Source organism: Bidens hawaiensis, unplaced genomic scaffold (genome assembly GCF_021521415.1).
Source record: "Bidens hawaiensis isolate Kalapana, Puna unplaced genomic scaffold, B.hawaiensis_p1.1 tig00029368_1, whole genome shotgun sequence".
NCBI lineage: Eukaryota > Viridiplantae > Streptophyta > Magnoliopsida > Asterales > Asteraceae > Bidens > Bidens hawaiensis.
In genome coordinates, this window is record NW_027494867.1 from 1 (window position 1) to 24820 (window position 24820).

The window sequence follows — 24820 nt, forward strand, 5'->3', positions numbered from 1 at the left end:
AAATAGACAGGGTTAGAAAAAGTACTACAGAGGCAAATTTTTTTTAAACTGAGGTAGCCATTTACACAAAATAAAGAATAGGTACTAAAGTTGCGTAGTTGGCCAAACCAGAGGTACTAAAATGGCACTTAACTCAAAATAAAACCCATGATTAACTTCAAATAGCAGATGTTGATGAAACCATCCTGCTAGTTGATCACCACTTCCCGATTCTCGAACAGTCGAATAGCAAGCGTCTGCACATCCAACCTCGACAACGTGAGAGCATCGGCAATGTATTGATAATACTGAACACCGTGCTCCCACTTAATTATGCATACCTTAAGTTCTAAGTCATACAACCACGATACAATGTTACCTTTGATGGTCTTCGATGCTTTGAAAGCTGTCTTTTGATGAGCCGTTGCACGTGCTTTGACCTCCATCTCATGTTCTTTATCAACATACTTGTATGCTTCAATAATTTTAGACAGTGAGTTTTGTTGCGTATCTCGAACATGCCTTCGAAAGCAGGATCCTTTGATCCCGATCCGCTTTCCGATACTTTCTCTTTCTTCTTCATTTTCTTCTTCAAATGCTCTTCAGCAGCTTGTACGTGTTCTTTGGTGAAGGATAGAACACCCTGATCAACATTGGAACGTGTATATAGATTAGGATATTGCTCTGTTGTCACATCTTCAACCTCAATGTCTTTATAAATAAACGACGTATCCCCAGATGGAATACTCGTGTCAAATCAAACCTCATCATCATCCATCACCTCGACATCCTCCTCATTCAACACGTCCAATTCTTCGTCATTCAACCCTAACAACAACAGGATTTGATCTCGTGACAGCATAGTCCACAAATTCCGCTTCCTCGATCTCATCACCATTAGTTATACTCATGACAACACCTCTCTTGTTGTCCATAAATAAGATAGTGTTGGCTTTAATCGACTCAATTGGATTCACGTTAGTAGTATCTTTGTATACTACCAATTTTCGATCATTGCCCTTGGTCTCAATAGCACCAGCAGATGATGTACCAACAGATTGTTTCTGCTCACTTCCACCAAAACCCGCATCTGGATCTTTATCATCATCTTTATTCTTCAAGTTTTTCAACATATCGTCCTCGCTCGCAAGCTGAAGAATAACTTCTTCTTGTGCCTTTATCTTCTTCCCTGAGTAGTAACAAACTCCCGGACTTCTCGATTTTCTTTATGGCAGTAAGAGATGTGGCTTACCATTCTTCGCTGGTCCATCCTCATTTGATTTTGCAAGTTATGGCCAGTAGCCATTTGACTTTCCTGGAGGTGGATCAAGCTTAACAGCATATCCATTTGTTGCGGAACAGTCAAAGTATTAAACGAGGGAGGCACTGGCTGAACATGACCTTGAGGACGACTAAATCTCATAAATGATAGAGGCGATGACTGCATTAGCATCGTAGTTGGAGTAAGATATCTAGCGATCGTCTTGATAGGAGAGGTCGGCATAGGAGACAACATTGATTGTGGAATCAAAGCGAATCTCGTATCAGTAGATGTCGTCGTCATCAGAGTAATAGTCGGGGTACTAACAGAAGTAGAAACCACCAGTAAAGATTGTGGAACAGACAACCTTGGTTCGTAAGGACCAATCTCCACACTCTCTCCCCTGTTAGCTCTTCCCTTTGGTGGTTGCTCTTTCATGGGAGCTTTACCCTTTCTCTTACGTTGAGCAGCCTTTGAACTAGCTAGCTCGACCACTTTACATCTACCAGTTCCCCCATTTTCCACTATTACCCCCATCGCCTCCGTCACCACTGTCATTCCCGTCATTGTTCCCACCTAGTCCATCTTCACATTCGGAATCAGAATCATTATGGATCCAATGATCATTAGATGGACATAGATAATTAGGATGGGCCAAATGAAAAATTAAACGCTTAGCTCTTGGTCTGTCTTCAGCAGTTTGCCTTCGATACGTCTTCATGCGCTTCATCGTATCTTCTATCATGTATTCCAACACCATGACATCACTCATCAAGGACTAATCACTAACAAGATCAGGGATCAGATCTAAATGATAAGCTAAAGAAAGCGAGGATACTTCAACAACTCTTTTTTTTATGTTTAGCCAAACAATTCTCCTTCAAGTGATAAAATATCAGCCCCAAGAAGATGAATTGTTTGTTCAGAATCAACGCAACGAATGCAGACTGTAACATGATCCGCACTCGTTATATCCTCCTTTATGTCCCCCAAGGCAGTGTATAATAACGTGTACTTGTATTGCTCAAACAAGTACGCCTTATTGTATTGGGAACGGTCAAGATTATTTTTTGTAAAATTATCTCTGAAATAAGCCTCGAATTAACGTCTTGTCAAGCTTACATGGGTGATCCATCGTATCAGCAAGGCGAAGCACTTGACGTTTCGCATAAGAATCAATCTTTATTATCTTTTTTTACACAACTGCTTAGATATGCTTCTCAGCATCGACGTAACAAGAACTGTCCCAGAAAGGACGAATCACGCTGAAATGTACAAGGACATCAGCGAAATGGAATAGTGAATGCGTGATCGACGTAAGAACACAATTACGTCCCAAATATGTCACGGCCCACAAAATCATCTTGCAAAAATGCACAGATGTTATGTTTCTTGTCATACGACAATGCAGCGACGCAAGTGCAACTTCTTGTTATACTTGAGGTTGTGGCTCCTGTGGTGCTTGAACCTGTTGTGCTTGTAGTTCCTCTTGAACAACGAGATTCTCTTGAATAATTGGGTTCTCTTGTGCTGGAGCATCAGTCACAATTCCACCTGCCATCTTTGTAACATAGACCCGAACATCAAATAACTAATACAAATTTCACCAAACACTTAGTGAAAATTGTATTTTGTTTGATATTCCAATTGTTATTCGTTATCCCATTCGTTATGAGGAATGAATGAATTCGTTATAACGATTGAGGTGATTCGTTATCTATCAACAACGAATGGTTGAATAATGAATGACTTAGTAACGGATAAGTCCATTCGTTTTATCAACAAAACGAACGAGGATGTCATTCGTGAGGACATAAATTGACGCGAATGAACTATCATTCTTTATTCATAACTAATTAGATTGATAATTATCAAAGTTTAACTCTTAGTAGTCAAAGTCAAATTTAATTAACTGTAACCAGTCAAACATGCAATATTAAAGTTGCAATTGAACTGAAAACTTAATGAACCGATATAAAATCTATACTGCTAGATGCGTAATGCCATCTCTAATCAACTCTATTTAACAACTATCTCGAATAATCTTGTTAGGCCATGTTTATTTGATTAATCATTAAGGCAGTTATTTCAATCTCATAATTAACCCATCTAATGTTCGTTAATTTTGACGAAAATGATTGCGTTGGTATCGTCTATGCCTTGTGAACACAGAATGGTCAACAAAACTTGAATTAATGGAGTTTGAGGCTTTTGAAAAAATTTGGCAAGGTTTTTATTATGAAATGTAATAAACGAGGTAGACGGATGGTTCATTCGTCTACCACTGTGGTTTATATAGCGTCAGATTTTCATATATCCATAGGCGATCTAATGAGCTCATTCGATGGCCATCCATCCTTTAAATCATTCGTTAACAACAGTTAACGAATCAACTATAAGTTAAAGAGAGAACGAATAGCACACTATTCGTCCTTCATTCGTTATCACAATCAATAGCGAATGAGGTCATTCGTTATCAGGCTAGAGGAAGCGAATGTGATGTAACGAATGGTGACATTTGTTATCATTTCTCATTGCGAATGACTTACAGTCGTTATCATTTTATGTTAACGAATGGGGTATTAAATAAAAAAAAATTCATTCTAAATTACCTAAGGATTAAATAAGTATCAAAACCCGTGTTTTGATATCCAATTCCTTATAAACGTTTACCACTCGGGGTAAAAGTTAATACCTTAATGTGTTTTACATGAAAAACACATAAGTGAAAAGGAATTAACCCAAATCAATGAACTTAAAAACGTGGGAAAATCTTTTCGTATTTTCTTTTTCAAATTTTACCCTTTAGCTCAGAAATCGAAAATAAAGCAAAAAAAAAAACAAAAACAAAAACAAAATACTTTTGGATTTTGAATATTTTTGAACTAAAAACAAAAAATAAAACTAAGACAAATATGAAATATATTCTACGAAGGTAGTACATATTTTTGTAAATTAAGCAGAGAATCATATTGACCAAATCCCCCTTCCACCTCAGTTTTGTATATCAACATTATTATAACTGGTGTTAAGTTAGTCATTGGTATTGTTGTTCACTTAAACTTCAACAAAAAATGTTTATGAAATTTCAGTGATATGATTATATTTGTTCAATTAAGCACGAATCATAAGTGACCCCTGTCTTTAGAAACAATGGAAATGTCTCAAAGGATGAAGCTTATCATGTATGTCTTTTTTCCTTACTTAAAATGATTAGCCGTGACTCATGCAAAAATAACAAATAGAAAATAAAACAGAAGGTTAAAATTTTCCCTTAAGATCGGTATTACTACACACAGATTAGGTTCCATTTTAAGAAAATATAAAGATAAAATAAGTTGAAATTGTACAGGCCTTAACCTCCAGTTCGATACATTGCTTTATAGTATACGCGGAGAAGGTCCAAGGCTTGTACGAAACACCAAGAAAATAAAGCAGAATAGTTAGGCCTTAACCCTCAGATTGGTATTCCTACACGCATAGAGGATCCAAGGCTTAAGAACAAATAAAGAAAAAAATTAAGTTGATTTTCATTGCAAAACGAAAAGAAAAATAAGCTGAATTTCTTAGAAAAATAAACGCATGCACACATAACAATCTTTTAAAACTTTTGAGACTTAAAACAAATATTAACCATGCTAAAAGATGTTAATCACTAGATTCGGCAAGTGTTTATATTTATATCACTTACTTTTCCTTACTTTCTTGTTTTAATGGCTACCAATGCACTAATACAATTTAGCAAACAACCTTTTAAGCTTATTTCTTTCTGGATTTGGGACTAGATGACCAATGTACTATCATATTCTCTTTTTGAATCAAAAGTCATTTCTGAGGAGCACAATTTTTCAATGTTTTTGATTTTTGTAATATTTGAATGTTTTTTGTTTTTGTTTGTACAAATGAAAAGCATAATATTTTTGTATTTTTCTATTTTCTCCCCCGAAAAAAAATATTAAAGATAAAAAACAAAATAAAAACTATACTAACCAAAAGTGATTATCCGAGCATAAGGATATCAGCAAGAGATTTAAATCCGTTTAAACCAAGCAATAAGTTGAACCATGTTTTATCAAATGCTTCGGTAAACAGGTCAGCTTTCTGAAAATCCGTGTGCACCTTCTCTATATCGATTAAAATGATATCTAATATTAATATGCTTTGTTTTTTAGTGGTGCACGGGGTTCTTCGTGATACAAATAGCAGCTGAGTTATCAATAAAAATTGGAGTAGTAAGAAACATCAAACCGTAATCCCACAAGTGTTGTTGGATCCATAGAACCTATGAAGAGCAATTCGAGGCTTCCACGTATTCGGCATCTGCGGTTGAAGTGGAGACCGTTGTCTGCTTCTGACACTGCAAGAAAACAAGCTGGCTTCCTATAAATTGACAACCCGATGTAGTTGACTTGAAGTTGATCTTGCAACCTCCATAGTCCGAATCGGAAAACACAGTGAGATCAAAACTATCATCCATGGGATACCATAACCCGATGTCAGGATTACCCCTCAGATTGTGAAATATATGTTTAACCACTGTCGGATGACTCACTCGGGGACTCGATTGATACCTGGCACATAAACAAACAACAAACATAATATTAGGACAAGAAGAAGTAAGATACATTAAAGAATCTCTCATAGCTCGGTATAGGGTCGGATCAACGGTATCTTCCAATTAGTCCGGTGACAAATTGTGACCCACAGAAAGTGGAGTAGAAGGGATTTTTTCCAGCAGTTATCTTGAATCGGCTCAAGACGCTGTTCACATACTTCGTCTGTTGAATGAAAATTCCAGCATCAGGCTGATGAACCTGTAACCCTAGAAAGAAATTCATCTCCCCCATCGAGCTCATCTCGAATTTTTTCTACCTTGACTTCTCAGAATCCTTACACAGCTTGTCCTTTGTTGAGCCAAATATGATGTCATCGACATGAATCTGGGCAAGGAGCAAATTTTCTCTGACAGTCTTGTAGAATAGGGTACAATCCACAGTCCCTCGTTTGAAGCCAATATACGTAAGATGGGCAACAAGTATGTCATACCAAGTTCTTGGGGCTTGGTGTAGACCATAAAGAGCCTGGTTTAAATGGTAAACACGGTCTGATAATTCGGATTTTCAAAACCAAGAGGCTGTTTCAAGAACACCTCTTCATGAAGTTCCCCGTTAAGAAACACACTCTTAATGTTCATTTGATATACCTTAATGTTTTTGAAAGCTACATTGGCCAAAATTATGCGTATAGCTTCCAGTCTTGCAACAGGAGCATACACTTCAGTGTAATCTACGCCTTCTCGCTGATGAAATCCTTGCATGACCAAATGCTTATTCCTTACGATGACCCCACAATCATCCTTCTTACATTTGAAGACCCATTTGGTCAGAATAGACTTCTTAACCCAATCTAGTTTATCGATGATATCCCATACACCCAGTCGAGTAAACTGTTGCAATTTTTCTTGAATTGCTTCAACCCATGAACAATCTTCATGCACCATACGAACACTTGTCGGTTCCATTTGAGAAAGAAAGCAAGTGTATTTGACAATACTCATGATTCTTGATGAATGCATGTCAGCTATGCACACAGTACATTAGAATCATTTGCATTAGCAATCTGACGACATGTCTAAACACCAGCATCGAGATCACCAATGATGTTGTCCTAAGGATGATACGTGTGAATCCAAAGTGTCTGATTCTCAGGCACAACAACGTGATCACTTAAGTTAGTCAGATTCTCTTTAGCATCATGGATGATTCCCCAACCTTAAGACTATCTGTGAATGGAGCAGAAGAAGAATCAACAAAATAACCATCATATGATGATATAGAAATGACATAAGAAGTATCAAGAAGATCATCTTAAGCTGCATCACTATAATTAGAAGCCCCCCAGTGTGGAAAATAACTAATCTTCCAAGAAAACACGCACCAAGCCTTCATCCGGTAGATCAACTATGGAAGTAAATGAATTAAATAAACTCCCTAAATGCCTAAACGAGCTTCAATACGTTTAATCGATTCATAACGATTGATATATGGATCTAGTTATATGATATGTGTAGGTGAATAGCTAATAGATTAATGAACGAAGTTTTTAAGGAATGATTATGGCAGAGTAACGGCTTGAGAGATAATGCATAGAAACACTTGTTAAATTAACAGAGTGAATCATTCTATATATAGAAGACGAATGCCATTCATTACAAATTCCATAACGAATGGCCTTCATTCGTCTTCATTACATAAATAGTATAATAGGTATAGCGAATAACTCATTCACTATACCCCATTCGTCAACATTCCATGACGAATGGGTACCGAAATATAATGATCAGTGTCCATTTGTTAAACATCCTTAATGAATGGACATTGATAAATACGAATAGCATCATTTGTTAAACATGCTTAACGAATGAGCATATAATCTAATGAATGGGACTGGGTAAATTACCAAAATGACCTTACATTAAAATATAATATATTACATAAGATTACAAAGACTCGAGACGATCAAAACCATGCACTAACAAACTCCCCCTTGTCTCATGCTCTTTGTCTTTAAATTACTTGAACCTCTTTATCTTCCAGGCAGCACAGCAATGAACTCCAAACTCGTGACAAACACGAACAACGCGTTGAAATTGCATAGCGCAGTCATAATCTTCAATTTGTGCAAAAAGAATCTTGTTCTGGAATAGTACATCGTTGTCGGTCTCGGAAAAATTAACGAGCTACATAGGATCAATGACACGCACAAAATCCGTCTTCAATCATGTTCCCAAAACTATCACCGCTTCGCCTGTTCGATTATCGTAGTACCACCTATTGAATGTCCTATAAAGACTATGTGGAAAAGTCTTCACATGCACTCGTTTCATCATCTTTGGTGGCTTGAACTTCAATACGAGCTTCCTCCAACCAGTTTGCGGATCAACCTCGTCAATGTATCTCCAGGTTGGTACCTGCGGTTTTAAACAATTAAGCCCGTGGTTGAACTCAAAGAGCAGATGTTGGTAAAACCATCATGCTAGTTGATTTTCACCACGTTTGATAAACGGCCGATTGGCTAGAGTCCGCACTTCCCACATCAGCAATGAGAGAACGTCAGTATTATATTGAAAGTACTGAATGTCGTTCTCCCATTTAATTATACAAACCCATAAATCCGAATCTTGCATCCATGACATGATATCACCTTTGACAGCTGTCACGGCTTTGAATGTCGTCTTCTGGTTTGCCTTGGCACGTGTACTGACCTCCATCTGGTGCTCTTTATCAATGTACCGATAGGCTTCAATAATCTTAGATGTTTGGGATTTGTTGTGGGTCCCAAACCATCCTTCAGCGTCAGGATCCATTGGCCTTGATCCCTTGTCCGATACTTTAGCCTTTTTATTCATAGTCTTCTCTAGATGGTCCTCGGCAACTTTAACGTGTTCCTCAGTACATAATGGAACACCCTGATCAACGTTTGAATGCATGTAAAGATCAGGATATTCCTCTGCCATCACATTTTCAATATCAATATCCTCATACATAAATGACATATACCCATGTGAAATACTCGTATCAGCTTCAACCCCCTCATAATTAATTACCTCCACGTCCTCCTCTGCTTCCAAAGCATCCAACTCTTCATCATTCAACATCAATAATAAAAAAATTTGATCATGAGACAGGGCAAAGTCCATAAACTCACTCTCCTTGATCTCATCAGCATTAGCAGAGCTCATCACAACACCCTTCTCATAATCCATAAATAATATAGTATTGGCTTTGATCGACTCGATATGAGTGACATTGGTAGTATCTTGATAAACTACAATTTGTCGATCATCACCAGCACCAACACCACTAGTACCTGCAGCAAGCAAACCTTGAGCTTGTTTCGGCTCACTACCACTAGCACCAGCCGCATTAGGCTTCGCCTTGATCATTATTCTTAAGTTTCTTTAACGCAACATATTATCATGTTAACTGAAGAATGAGTTCCTCTTGATCATTTATCTTCTCCTTATGAGTTGTAACAATCTCACAGAGGTCCTTTGTCTCCTTTTGGCAGTAGGAGATGTAGCTCATCAACCATCGTTGATTCATCAACATCTGATCTTGTTGTTGATGATTGGTTGCTATTTGATTCTCATAAAGATGAATCAAACTGAGTAACATATCCATCTGTTAAGCATGCGGCAAGGTGTGAAAAGTAGGCGGTACAAGCTGCACTGGGCCATGCGGACAGGTAACTCTCATAAATGATAAGGCCAGAGGTTGTATCAGCATTGTTGTTGTAGCTGGAGAAGTCACCATCGATGTAACATGAGATGTGGGCATCAGAGATAGCAACGATTGTGGAATCGAAGCAAATCTCGAGTTAGTTGATGCCGTCGTCATGAGAGTAATGACCGGGGTGCTAATAGTAGGTGACACCACCGGCATTCGTTGAATAGACGACCTCGGCATCTGTGGAATTATCTCCACATCATCTCCTCGAGTCACATGGCATTTCGGCGGTTGCTCTTTCATCATTGCCTTTTCCTTGTGTTTACGTTGAGCAGTAGCCAAACTAGCTGCCTCAACCTCAATCCTTCTACGATCTCCCCTATTACCATTGTCTCCACCATCACTACCACCAACGTTCCCACCTAGTCTCTCTTCTAGTTCAGAATCCAAATCATCTTCGATCCAACGGTCATTAGAAGTACGTTCATAGTCTGGATGCGCCAGATAACCAATCAAAGGTTTGGTCCTCGGACGTTCCTCAGCCTACTGATTACGATATGTCTTCATGCGCTTCATCATGTTGGTTTTCATGTGTTCCAGTTTCAACACATTATCCTTTAACATATGATCAATCTCGAGATCAGGAATCTGGTGCTAAATAATTAGATCAATAAATCATGGATATATAAGAAAATTGCTTCTACAATTCTTGACCAAACAATTCTCCTAGAGATGATAGAAAATAAGCTCAGAGAAATTGAATGGTTTGTTCAATATTAGAGCGACGAATTTGGATGGAAGCATAATCTGAAACTCGTCAAAACCACCTTTACATCCCACAAGGCAGTGAATCATGACATGTATCAGATACTTGTTTGGTGCACACAAGTATACCTTTTTATACTGGGAACGGTCCAGATTTCCCGTATAAAATAATCTCTGAAATAACCCGCGACTTGTCAAACTCACAAGGTATATCCATATTATCAACAAATCTGAGAGCCCAACGTATCACACCAGAAGTAATAATGATAGTCTGCTTCTGCTTCTCAGCAACAATGTGGTTCTCCGCCTCCACATATCGAGCAGTATCCAAAATGGTCGTATCATGCTAAAATGTACGGGGACATTACCGGATATTGCATAACTAATACGTGAACGACGTAAAAATGCTATGACATATCCAAATAGATCTTGATCAGCAAATTTGTCTTGTAAGAACGCAAATATGTTGTGCTTCTTGTCATAAGCTAGATCTAGAATAGATGGTGCCTTTTTTTGTTGCGGTTCTTGAGGTTGTACTTGAGGTACGACAACTTGTAGTTCAGCAACTTGAACAACCGGATCCTCTTGAACAGCGGGAAGATTTTCATCTGCCATTGATGTACTCATAAAACCCGAATATAAGTAAACCCGAACTTAATTTTAATTTGAATCAGTTTTTTCAATCTATACTTAATGAAAATTGAATTATGTTTAATAATTATAAGTGTCATACGCTATCTCGTTTGCTATGACGAATGGCTTCATTCTTTATTATGAATAGCTTGATTCGTTTTCATCACACTACCGAATGAGTGTGACTACGTGAAAAACGAATTTTAGCCACACATGTGGTCTGGGCGATTTGCCACACTTCGGCTTAAATGTGTGGCTAAAGGGTCTTTGACGGCATTTGAAAACCTTCCAGACTAGTTTTGGCCACACATGTTTTTCTTCATGTGACCATTCTATACCGACTCATGTACTTTTCTCCACACTTTGAAAAAAACTGTGACATAAGCTAGCCACATTATAAAAATGTGTGGCGAAATGTGACCTACAGTCAAAGTTTGTTTGATCTTTGATACATGGGATTAAAAACACATGTATTAGCCACACTCTAAGGAAAAACTGTGACATTTAACTAGCCACATGTTTTAATAGTGTGGCCAAATGTGAAGAAAGGCTATTGTATTGATAAGAGATGTGTCTAAAAGGTAAAAGATATAGCCACTTATATTACTTTGTGTGACCTAATGTCACATTTGTTAGACACATTTTTAATAATGTGGCGAAATATGGCGAATAACCATTGTATTTATTAGTAATGTAGCTAAAACCTTAAAACATATGGCCACTTATATGAGGTTGTGTGACCAAAGAGTAGTTTAGTTTTATTTTTCCTAAGTTTTTTATTGGCATGGATACACTTATTATGTGTGGCTGTAAATGATAAATGGTTATAGTTAAACATTTTTAAGTGTGTCCAAACGTAATTAATGGCCACACTTTGATTTGATGAGTGGCTAGGTCATCATTGTTTTTCTATTTTCTTGTGCCGCCAATTTCAAATTGTTAGGGATATGTACCGCCGGTATCCGATGGTGTTTAAATACCACTCACGGTTTCTGATTTCCCCCATCTCCTCCGAAAATCCAGCAAATCATAATCCACAATCCGATTTCCGAAAATAGGTTCAACATGGATTGTACGAGAACCACATACACATGCACCCATCTACTACGACCCCACCTTATTCACCATTGTTTTCCACTTTGATTCTGGCGCAGTCTAGAAGAATCAAAGGTGAGGTATGTGGACTATGTCCACCCTCAAACATTCACGTACCAACAACTTAACCGAATGGTTAGGTTTCTTGGGTACACCACTGCTGACTATTTCAGCATTGTGATGGAAGCCCTGGGTATCGAGGTTGCATGGATTGGGTTGAACTCCATAGAGGACTTCAAGGCTGTGTCCCTTTATCGGGCATTCCATACTGAGGTGAACCTTCACCTACGAAGGCGTAAGGACCCCACCTACACCTCGGACGACATGTGGGAGAGGATCATGCCCTCTCGGACTCCAGAAGAGAATCCAATGGATGTAGATTCAGATATGAAATCTGATGGTAGGACTTAGCTAGTAATTAGTTTTTTTATATTAATGTAATGTTAATTAATTATTAACTATAAATATAATTAATATATTTTGGTTATTCTATTAATTGTGTTGATGATGCTGCATGTATTTTATATTTGTTGCTTATTTGGTTTCAGCATTACACTTGATGTTTGAATGTATGTATTTAGTTAATGTCTGTACGTTTGAACTTAACCAAATGAAATAGACTAGAGGTGCAAACGAGCCGAGCTGCTTGCTAGCTACTCGATATCGGCTCGTGAAAAAGCTCGATCGATCCGAGCTTAAACGAGCCCGAGCCCGAGCTTCAGTTATCGAGCTCGAGCTGGCTCACGAGCCTAAATGAGCCTGTCATTTATATTATATTATATATATATATATATGTGTGTGTGTGTATAATTATATGGAAAAAAATAACTTAATAACATATATAATTTTATATATAAATTTATTATGAAAATAAATATACAAATATAATTATAAATATATATGTTAGACATAATCGTCATGTTCACAAGTTTGTTATGAAATGGGTCAGCTGCTACCCTTGTTATTTTACTGCTGTTAAAGCTCTTAAACCTTGGGTAATTTTGTAATAGGTAAGGGAAACAGTTGGTATGCCAAGTTGGTATATTATGATAAGTTAAAATAATGAAGGTTAGCATAGCTAGGAAGATAATTAAGGTTGTAACTTGCAACTAGTTGTGCAAGTTGTTTTCAGATTATGCAGATCTTTATGTTGTATGTTTTAGTATAAATTGGTGGCTAAAGTGTCTTGTAAAAGTGTGGTGGTTTAATCCCTCTAATACAAAAACAATTTTGTGACTTTGATTACCAACAATATAACAAATTAATTAATAAATTTAAACCAGCCGAGCTCGAGCTTAAAAACTACGAAACGAGCCGAGCTCGAGCTTTATTAATTAATTAAGAATAAAACAAGCCGAGCTTGATCTCGAGCTCTGTATAAGTTAAACGAGCCGAGCTTGAGCCTGGTCGAGCTCGGGCTCGGCTCGGCTCGTTTGCACCCCTAAAATAGACCTGAACTTCTATTTGAACTTGACACCAATTGACCAAAATAGCCAAAAGATTAAATGAATTCAACAAACCGGCCTGTATAAGTGGTAACAGTATTAAAAACAACCAATATTTCTTTACATTGAATTTATAAGTACAAAGTATGTATTATAACTAAATTTAAACATTATTGACATCTAACTAGGCGAACAAACTACTGTATCGATGTACACAACTTCTTTCTTTGAAAATAAATGTTGGTCGACAACCCCGGCATCGGTGTCCATCGCCATAATATGTCTTTTGGAACCCTCCGTTATTGTACCCAGCAGTTCTTTGCAGGTGCTCTCTGATGACAACGACCTCGACAGCAGTTCTGTAATAATAGACAGAACTGCTGGTTTTGAATCAGCAGTTCTATGAAGGGTTCAATCGCCATTACGAATAGCTGTAGGCTTTTCCCCGAGCCTCCAGTAATAATCCGGGGACTCATTATGAAGCAGTTGATTTGGTTGTACACGTGACAATCTATTACCCTCATGAGGGAAAGTAACCGTACTGAATTCCTCATCGACCTCCTCATACGAATGCCAATAATTATTAGGTTGTGTCATGATGACAACATGATTTTTTTCTATCTAGCTGATCTTGAACATAAAACACCTGGCATGCTTGCGAGCCCAATATGAACGGATCATCCTTGTGGCCAAATTTGTTTAGGTCGACCGACGTGTAACCAAGAATATCATGTTTGCCATGTTTACGGTCAACCCATCGACACATGAAGACCGCAATTCTTGAAATCTGATAATCTTGGACCCATATCTCTTGCAAAACCCCAAAAAAGGTTTTGTCCATAGGTCATCACATCTTTTTTGATGTGAATGTCATCCGCCTCTACACCAACCTCGCTGTTCTGTTAAACTCTACCATCATGATATTTTTTATGGAATGCAAAACCGTTGATGTCATATGGTTCGTATTTGTATACGTTGCGGTGTGCTCCGTGTGCAATCCACTTTACGGTTTCCGATATATAACCTGGGTAGACCGCTAGCTCTCTTTCAACCTGAATTTCATTACAAGGATTAGATTCACCTACATTGTAGAAACTATAAAAGATTTTTAAAAATTATAGAAGAGTTAATAAATTGATCTACCTTGTCATGTAACCAGTCACCAAACTTTAAGATATGTTCCTTCTCCAGCAATGCTTGACGTTTACCAGGCATTTGGTTTTTCAAAGAGGTCTTGTGTTGTCTCTAAGTAGGAGTATAATATATTGTGAATTAATACATATATATATATATATATATATAATACCTAGAGTATATATGTTAGTAACACTTACTTGATATACGGAGCTATTTCGGGTGTATTCTGCAGAACATAGAAATGTGCTCTATTGAAGGAATCAGGAGAAACTTCAACTGATTTAGCGCCTGTGATAGGAATTGTCTCCCCATTATCATCATGCTTATCATGTGGAATACCAACAATACTCTTGATGCTTTTTTGGTATTCGCTGAGAAACTCGATTATTTCTTCCGCAATGTTCTCCTCAGCAATGCACCCTTCTGGATAAGTTTTGTTTCGCACATGCCCTTTAATAACCTTAATACACCTTTCAAAGGGGTACATCCAACGAGAGCATGGTGGCCCACATAATTTTATCTCTCTGACAAGGTGCACGATTAAGTGAACCATGACATCAAAAAATGATGGAGAAAAGTACTTCTCCAGCAGGCACAGTGTAACTATTTGCTCTTCCTGCATCTTATCAAGCTCTTCTACAATGATTTCTTTTCTAAAAATTGACTTGAAAAAAAAAAGCCTGATTATAGCATTTCTCATTGGTTCTGGCATGATGGACCGTGTTGCAAGGGGCAGAAACTGTTGCATAAGCATGTGATAATCATGTTATTTAAGGCCTTGTAGATTCCATTCTTTAAAATTCACCAAACTAGAGAAGTTAGAACAATACCCTAGTGGAGCCTTCAGTTTATACAATGTTTCAAGAAACATGTCTTTTTCTTGTGCTGATAATGTGAAGCATGCTGCAGGCAGCTCTGTATTGTTGCCTTTTGCTTTCGATTGCAACTCATTTTTAATCCCTAAAAACTCCAAATCATTTCTAGCTTCCAACCCGTTTTTTTTCCTACCGGGAATGTTCAGCAACGTCCTTACAATACTCTCTGCCAAATTCTTTTCAATATGTATCAAATCAATACAATGTTGGACAGGTAAATGCTTCCAATAGTTGAGTCGTTGGTACCATATGTTGAACTTCTTCCAATATGGCTGCGGCGTTCTATTATCCCTTTTTATCTTACTCCCACTTAGAGATTCTGACCCCTTTCCCCATTCATTCTTAATGTTTTTGACCTCGTCGTATATCTCTTCCCCTGTCATAGGCTCTTTAACGGTTCTTATCTCTTCTTTTCCTTTGAACGTCTTTGTTTGTTTTCTGAAAGGGTGGTCATATGATAGATATCTTCTGTGGGCAGCATAACTCTGCTTCTTTGTGTGATAAAGTCGAACGTACTGAGTGTCGCCCCGACACACTGCACAACCTTTGAATCCACTATAAGGGAAACCACAGAGTTAACCAAGAGTAGGGTAATCAGTAATCGTCCATAACACAACTCTGAAGCTGAAGGAGATACCCAAGGGACATAGGACGATGATCAAGCAAGAAGATTGGGATCTCTTCGTTGAGTACACACAATTAGAGCAGTTTCAGGTATAGATGTGGTCACCTTAGTACTTGGCAAAGAAAAAGGTGGGATTTTAAAAGGGATTGGGTACGGACTAATAGCAGGTAAATATTAGGGTGTGACTTGGGTAAAAGGCTGGTGAACAAGTTGACGACTCTACTTGAATCCACGAATGCTATGCTAGCAAGCCGTGACAAGGACTAGTTAGCATTTGAGGCCAGTGATGTGCTTGAAGTAGTCAAATAATTATTAACTAAAAATAAACTAATCTAGACACTAAGTAATACTCTAGACCCTTGAACTTAACTTAAACTACTAACTGGCAAGTGAACCGGTCGACTCTAGTACAGCTAAGTAAGTCCGGATAGCGAACCCACGAGACTCATTAAATTACGAAACTAGCAAATTATACTCAACTACAAGACACAACTATTTATTAATAATATTAGAGGGGGATTTTAAGACTAATTAATTAAAACACTAATAATAATTAACTAATGATTACTTTAATTTAACTATTAATAAACTAATTAATATAATAATAAAACAAACCCTAATTATTATAATAATAAAATAACATAATCATTATTTATTAACTAATTAATAAAACTTAAACCCTAATTAGTTTTAACTAATAAACAATTTAGAAAACTTGGATTAATTCAGATGATTAAAATAACTACCCAGGCCGGAATCCCCAAAGTTACGGTTATTAATTTAAATGGAAAAACGCAAGTTATGGAACCGGGATCATAAGATAGACCCTTGACAGAAAACCCGAACAAGACCCTTGAACTTCAAGAAGACGCCTATGGATTTCTAACAAGTTTTAAGATTCACCAGTTTTATATTAAACTTCCTTACGGTTATTTAATTGCTTATGTCTAAGTATCTTTTATGACGAAAACCTACCTTACAACGCGGAATTCAAAAGATAGCAAAGCAAACCCAATTGATTTAATAGACTAAGCTGACAATCATATCTAGACGGACTCCTTACGAAGAACTAAATCTAGCAATCCCGATAAGCAAAGATCTATTAATAGCCTATCACTTTACAATTTTTTAGACTAGCAGCTCACTTTTATTTGTTTAATTGATTTTATTGTTTCTATGATCTTAATCGATATCAATCATAAACTAGTCAAGAACACACAGTAAATGACCTAACAAAACCCTATCCTATGAAAAAATCAACAAGGACAATGTGAAACAATAAATTCAAGTAAACAAAACCAAGCAATTATACGCATCAACTAAATCAAACTCAACCGTTTACTTAGAACATAATATCCATAACGAAACGAAAATCCAAATAAAATCAAACCGAATTAAGGTTCATCACGACCTAGGCAGTCTATGGAATTTAGCCTAGCATATTAAAATCTAAATCAAACAAAACAAATAATAACGAAAACATGGTGAAAGTATAAGAAACGGGGAATCAAAGATGATAAAACCGTAAACTCGAACGTGAACGTGTAGCTCTTCACCGGATGTTCTCTTGCCTTCAAAATCACCAAAAAACACGTAAAATAGCTCCAAGAACTCTCCAAAATCGGCCAAGGATTTCAGGTTATGTCAGGTTTAAGTTAAAGGTGTTTAAATAGCGAAAACAAGGCCCGACATTAAGCAAAAACGAATTAAAACCCATCAGCAGCCCCTAGGCGCCGCGCTAAGGGCATTTGGCCTTCCCCCTTCGTGCGGCGCGGCGTGCTTCTTCATGGGGGCCGGTCAGACCGACCCGGTCTGACCGGTTCTCTGTTCTGGTTCTTCCTGACGCATTCCGGATCTCCGTTTCGGCTCGTTTTAGCTCGTTTTTCGCCCTTTTTAATCACGATCAAATCCCGGAACCTACGAAACATAGAAATGTTAGTAGTATACAAATCTCGACTAGAAAGGAACAAAAACTATTAAAATATTAATTAAAATGAACAAGGGAAACATATATATTTAGCATTATATCAAATATCCCCACACTTATTCTTTTTTCGTACCTGAAAAAGTTTGATGCAGTTGGATCAGAATCGGAAAATTAAAGTCTAACAAACATATAGGTTAATTTTTAAAGCTCAGAAAAACGCAAAAACCGCGATCACCGCTATTGTTGTCCACTTATACCCATGCCTTAATCTTTACCGGGACAAATATGATCCGACAATTTTTTTACTCAGTGGTTTACACAATTAAGACCCGCTTATTTTCAGCTTTTATCGGACCAGACCACCCCAACTTGACTTAAACCTCAAAATTAGCAGAATTAAAACTTTTGTTGCTCTATTTTTTCATGAATAGCTAAGACGATCAAGGGTATTGTTTATCCACCTAAGCTTAAGCATCAAAGTCTACCAAGCAGCCATTAGATACAATTAAGGTTCAATTAATATATAGGTAGTGTTCCCCACAACATGACATACCCCCGTTATCAAGCAACACCCCAAATCCATCACCATAGGTGAGTATGCAAAATTTAATCAGTAGGGCTTACATGTAGCGTGTCCCTTGTGGTCCGTTTCTTAATGGTAATGAGACGCAAGCAAGGGGAACCCACATGGCTAACAGCGTGGATGATCAAGTCTGTAGTGAATTTGTACTTTTGTACTTTTGTGATCATGTTTATAGACTTATAAGGGTTTGCTCTTTATGGCTTAATTTAAATATTCACAACCCCATTTGGAATTGTGAATACCCAGATGAATAGATTACATACAGACCCATGGTCTCCGGACCCGAAGCATCCCACCAATACAAGATTTAAGGTAATAAAACTATACGCCGATGAGGTGTAAAACACTAAACTAGTAGTTTTAAGTTTATATCACAGGCTACACGGCATACTCTAACCTTAAACCTACCCAAGCATCATATGATATCGTATTGAGATTTTTAAACTTTATATATTTCATACCAATAATTGAGGCTTGAGTATGGCCCGACCTTTCATTACTTATCTTCCACGGACAAAACGCTTTACCTACAAAAGATTTCCGTTTTAACCATTTTATCAAATTGCCCTTTCATTTTCAAGACTGAGCCTACCGACACATCCCAAGTTAAGTGTGTTTTCTTTTATTTATCTCATATTATTAGTAGTTTGAAAAACCAATTTCCGATAAAATCATCATCTCCCACTTTATCGCAACAAAACTAGACTCAAGGGACATTTTTAAAGCATTTTTTTTCAAAATTTTTTTATTTATTTTTTTTAAACAAATACGAAAACGAAAACAAAACTAAAATTAGTTAAAACAATTGTGTCCCATCCCCACACTTAAATTTTGCATTGTCCTCAATGCGGGCACGGGAAACACGACTCAAAAATTTAAAACAAACTAAAAATAATAAAAAGCAAAACCTAAAAAGATAAAAACAAAGACATAAAAATAAAAACATAAAAACAAAGTACAATGGAAAAGACTTAGTTGGTAATATGCTTGACTGTCAATGTGCCAGTCTATTTCCATGGGTGCTCTCCTCACCGACCGCTCAACATGAATTGGTAAATCATTCCCTCTTTCTGAATGGACACGGCCTCTCCTCTCGACAAACCTAAGTAGCATCAAACATAGAAACTAAAACATAAAGGTTACTTATAAAGTTCAAGCATCCACCAACTTCCAACCCGCCAGCCCAACCAAAAAGTCTAAAATAATATCCGTATATACCAAATAAAAACAAAAACATAAAAAAAATAAATAAATAAAATCATCATAAAAAATAAACTCCCATGTTAGCTCGTCAACTCAATCCTCATCTTCTTCCGCCTCCGACTCCGACTCCTACTCAAGAATACGGTATGGCTCAGCATTATCAATTTCTGGGTAACCCGTCCTATAAAAAGGTACTCCGTGACCAAATCCCGAACCACCCGGGGCGCTCAACCCGCTCGGTCCCGCATCGGCCAGCTGTCGAAGAGAAGCAGGCATATCAATACGCAGTGCACTCATCATATGCCTCATGTGCTCATCCTGCCTCCGCTGGTTCGCCTCTATCATCTGTCTCAACTCGTCCCGGCTCTCGGTCACATAACCCCTGATCTGATCAAAACCGGACTCCATCCGGTCATATAATGAATCCAAAGTAATATCCTCGGGGCGAGGCTCTTTGACCCAGAACTGAACACCCGGTCTCTCTGACCTGTGAAGCGGCCTCTGGTGACGGGACGGTAAGCCAGCTCGCATAGCCGCAGCAGCCGCGGTCCTCGTTTGTGGGTGAACCTTTGGGCCCGTCTTGACATCCTCCCACTCTAACGGATCGGACCCCTTCAAAATTCCAGCATTCCTCAAATCCTTAACATCCAAAAACTCTCTATCGGGTCCCTCTGTTAAAATATCCGGTTTAAAGCTATCAAACACACCCAAATATCTAGCAATCCGTGTAACGTACGGGCCCATATCCAACCTTGACCTATTTTTTGTTCCCCCACGTCTCTTCCGATGAAACGACCACGCCAAAGACTCGCGTAGTTTATCGGAACCTTCTCAACCATCGCCATCAAACAGAAAATATCCAACAAATTTACCTTATTGTCGCCCGAACCGCGACCAATCAAAGTATTAACAAAAACCCGGTGAATAAACCGAAGCACGGGATCTCGAATATCCGACGCCACATTCGCTCCCGAAAACGAACAAATAGAAATTTTGTTCCAAAAAGTGGCCAACTCGTCCGAACCGATACTCATATCATGCTTATTCAAAAACGCACCCCGTAGACCCGTCACAAACCCCGGTTCTCTCACCTCCGCATCCGTATAAATACCACTTGCTATCACGAACTATGCGATAGTCATATTGTGCAATTTTCTTCCCAAAGAAAATGATACCGCATTCGATTGAGCAAAATTACCATCTTTATATTGAAATGTGCTCAAGAACTCAAGTGTCAGCTCGTGGTACTGTGGTTCGTTTAAATCTAACATCTCCTAAACTTTGGGCCCAATAACTCTTCAATGCGCTCTTTTTGACCAATCGAACCCACTAATTCCCAATTTATCGTTTTGAATGCGAGGAGATCCGAGTTAACTAACTTACATAATTGATCGTACTCGGGTGAATTAACATCAAACTTATGCAAGGAGCTTTTCTTAAGGTTGGAAACTTTTCTAAACACAATCTGTCCGGGTTGATACTCGATCACCCGAGCCCTCGGGTCTATGAAAATAACCGGTTCCGGCTCGCCACGTGGTCGTGTGGTCGGACCTCGTTTCCTCTTTCCCACCTCTTTAGACATCTAAACACATTTAAACAAACAAACAAACATGGGAGTAAGTAAATAAACTAAAAAGAACAAAACAAAATATTTTTTTTAATTTTCGGATTTTTTTTAATTTTTTTTTCTTACGAATAAAAACTGAAAAATAAAATAAACTTTGGAAGTTCGGGTTACAAAACATTTTAAACCGACTCATTTAGATGAAAAAAAAACAAGTATGTGCAAGTGGTTTAAATATTTGCTTAAAAGCTAACGGATAACCAACTTGTTAAGATTTTTATAGTTTATAAATCCGAAAATAATCACACCGACTCAACAAGCATCACCTCCTCCCGACACTTTAATTGTCCCAATTAAAACCACGTGCCAACAACCCGCAAAATTGAGTCGCAAACGAGAGAAAAATCACACTTTTAGTAAAATATATATTGCTTAAAACTTGTTTTCCGACTCGTTTTTAATTATTAAAACACTAAAATTCAACATCTCAAACCAAAGATCCAATACTAAATAACTCGTTTAAACCCAAACCGACAACCCTACCGCAACCAAAAATAATACTTCAACAAAATCCAACCCAACAACCGCACCCAAAAATCACAACAAAACTGCCAGCCCTTCAACCCACACCCAATAATCTAACTTAAACAACTAACTTAAACAAAACCCGACAACAAATTTTGTAAAACCTAAGCTAAAACTAACATTAATAAAATACAAAGATTACAAAAATTACAAGAAACCATACCTTGGATAGTGAAAACCCGGATGAACTTGAAAAAATTGAAGAATTAAAGTGTGTGCAAGTGAGAGATTTAGTGAGTTGTAAGATGAAATTAATGGTGGGTTTTGATGTTAGGATGATATGTAAGTGATTAGGAGGTTTAATTTGATGATTATTGGTGTAAAATTGATGGATTATGGTGAAGATTTGATGAATTTCGGCTTAGGGTTCTTAGGGGAAAGAGGTGAGTTTGAAAAAGAATGAAGAAATTTGGCATAATATGGTTTAAAAGGTAAAAAAATTCGGAATAGGGGTGTTGGGCCGAGCTGTATCTATTTTTTTTGTTATTGCCTTCGTGCGCGCCTAGCCAAAAAAAAGACCCCCGTCGCGCGCGCGACGGGGTGTTTCAACAGAAATTTTTTAAGTTTGAGGGCTATTTTGCCTTAGAAAAAAATTTTAGAAAATTACCCACTCATTTTTATGCCCATTTTATGTTACTTTTACGTGCAAAACTTACCTAGCATCTCTCGAATCCTCTTAAAACCTCTCGTTTTGTTGGTGATGATATCTTGCAATGACTCGACGACGCAACTAAAATACCAAAATGAAAGTTAGTGACTCAAAGAAACGAAAATAAAATAAAGAATTATACAAACTCTACACTTAAGTTTTCAATCAAGAACCCGTCGATGATTTAATTAGATGGATCGAGGGGAGTTTCCTCCACCTCGGTTGACTCCTCCGGCCCTCCACGATAATGTTTTAGACGATGACCGTTCACTTTCCACGAAGTTCCATTGACCGGATTCTCTAACTCCACCGCTCCATACGGGAATACTTCTTTCACCAAATACGGTCCCGTCCACTTGGATCTCAGCTTACCTGCAAATAACTTCAAACGAGAATTATATAACAATACTTTATCACCTTTCTTGAAGTCTTTACCTCCCTTTAAACGTCGATCGTGCAACACTTTCGTCTTTTCCTTGATATCCAACGATCGAGAATACGCCGCATCACGAAGCTCCTCTAACTCATGAATTTGAAAATACCTCTTTCTAGCGGCCTCAGTAAGATCAACATTTACCGTCTTCAATGCCCAAAACGCTCGATGTTCCATCTCCACGGGAAGATGACATGCTTTACCGTAAACTAACATAAATGGTGTAGTACTCAACGGTGTCTTGTACACGGTTCTAAATGCCCACAACGCGTCATCCAACTTCTCTGACTAATCTTTCCGACTTATCCCAACCGTCTTCTCCAAAATTCTCTTCACCCCTCTATTAGCATTCTCGACTTGACCATTCGTTTGAGGATGGTAAGCAGTAGAGGTGCGATGAGTGACTCCATAACTAGCTAATGCTTTCTCCATGACGAAATTACGAAAATGAATTCCTCGATCATTAATAATCGCCCTTGGAGTTCCGAACCGAGTAAATAACTTCTTTAAAAACTTCACAACAACTCGAGCATCATTTGTGGCTAATGCTTGGGCTGCGACCCACTTAGAAACGTAATCTATCGCCACTAAAATATACTTGTGACCACCGGAAACGGGAAACCCATAAAATCGATGCCCCAAACATCAAAAATTTCAAGAGTTTGTATGGGGTTTTGAGGCATCTCGTTTTTCGACGAAATATTTTCAGTGCGTTGACAAGAGTCACAAGTCTTAACAAATTCCACCGCGTCTTTTACAACCAATGGCCAATAAAAACCACAATCAAATACCTTCTGAGCTGTGGCATGCGCTCCATGATGACCGCCCGTTAAACCTTCATAAACATGATTTAGAATATTTAACCCTTCTTCTTTTGACACGCATCTTCTAAGAATTCGGTTACCTCCAATTTTGAAAAGATAAGGATCATCCCAAACATACTGATTAACATCCCGGAAAAACTTCTTCTTTTGTTGAGTAGTCATCCCTTTCAACACAAGGCCCGTAGATAAAAAATTAGCAAAATCGGTGAACCATGTCAAACCTTGCTTTTCGGCCGTAACAAAATCAATCGACTCATGCGGAAATCTATCACCAATTTCTTATTCGCGAATCTCTTCTCTTTTTGGATCTTCTAAACGAGAAAGATGATCTGCCGCAACATTTTCCGCCCCCTTCTTGTCTTTAATCTCTATATCGAACTCGGAAAGTAAAAGAATCCACCGTATGAGACGGGGCTTCGCGTCTTTCTTGTAAATGAGAAAACGCAACGCTGCATGATCGGTAAAAACGGTGGTCTTGGAATGTACGAGATAAGACCGGAACTAGTCAAATGCAAACACAACGGCTAAAAGTTCCTTTTCGGTGGTGGTGTAGTTCTCTTGGGCATCATTCAAAGTCTTGCTTGCATAATAAATAGGGTGAAAATGTTTATAACGCCTTTGACCCAAAACTGCTCCAACCGCATAATAGCTCGCATCACACATGAGCTCAAACGGTAAATTCCAATCCGGTGACACGAGAATAGGAGCACTTACAAGTTGATCTTTCAGAAACTTGAACGCCTTCAAACAATCTTCATCAAACACAAAAGGGACATCTTTCTCTAATAACCAGGTTATCGGGCGGGTAATCTTTGTAAAGTCTTTAATAAATCACCGGTAGAAACCCGCATGAAAAGGAAACTTCTTATAGCTTTAACATTTTTCGGTGGAGGAAGCCTACTAATAGTATCAATCTTCGCCCGATCCACCTCTATACCATCTCTTGAAATTTTATGACCCAAAACTATCCCTTCCGTCACCATAAAGTGACACTTTTCCCAATTTAACA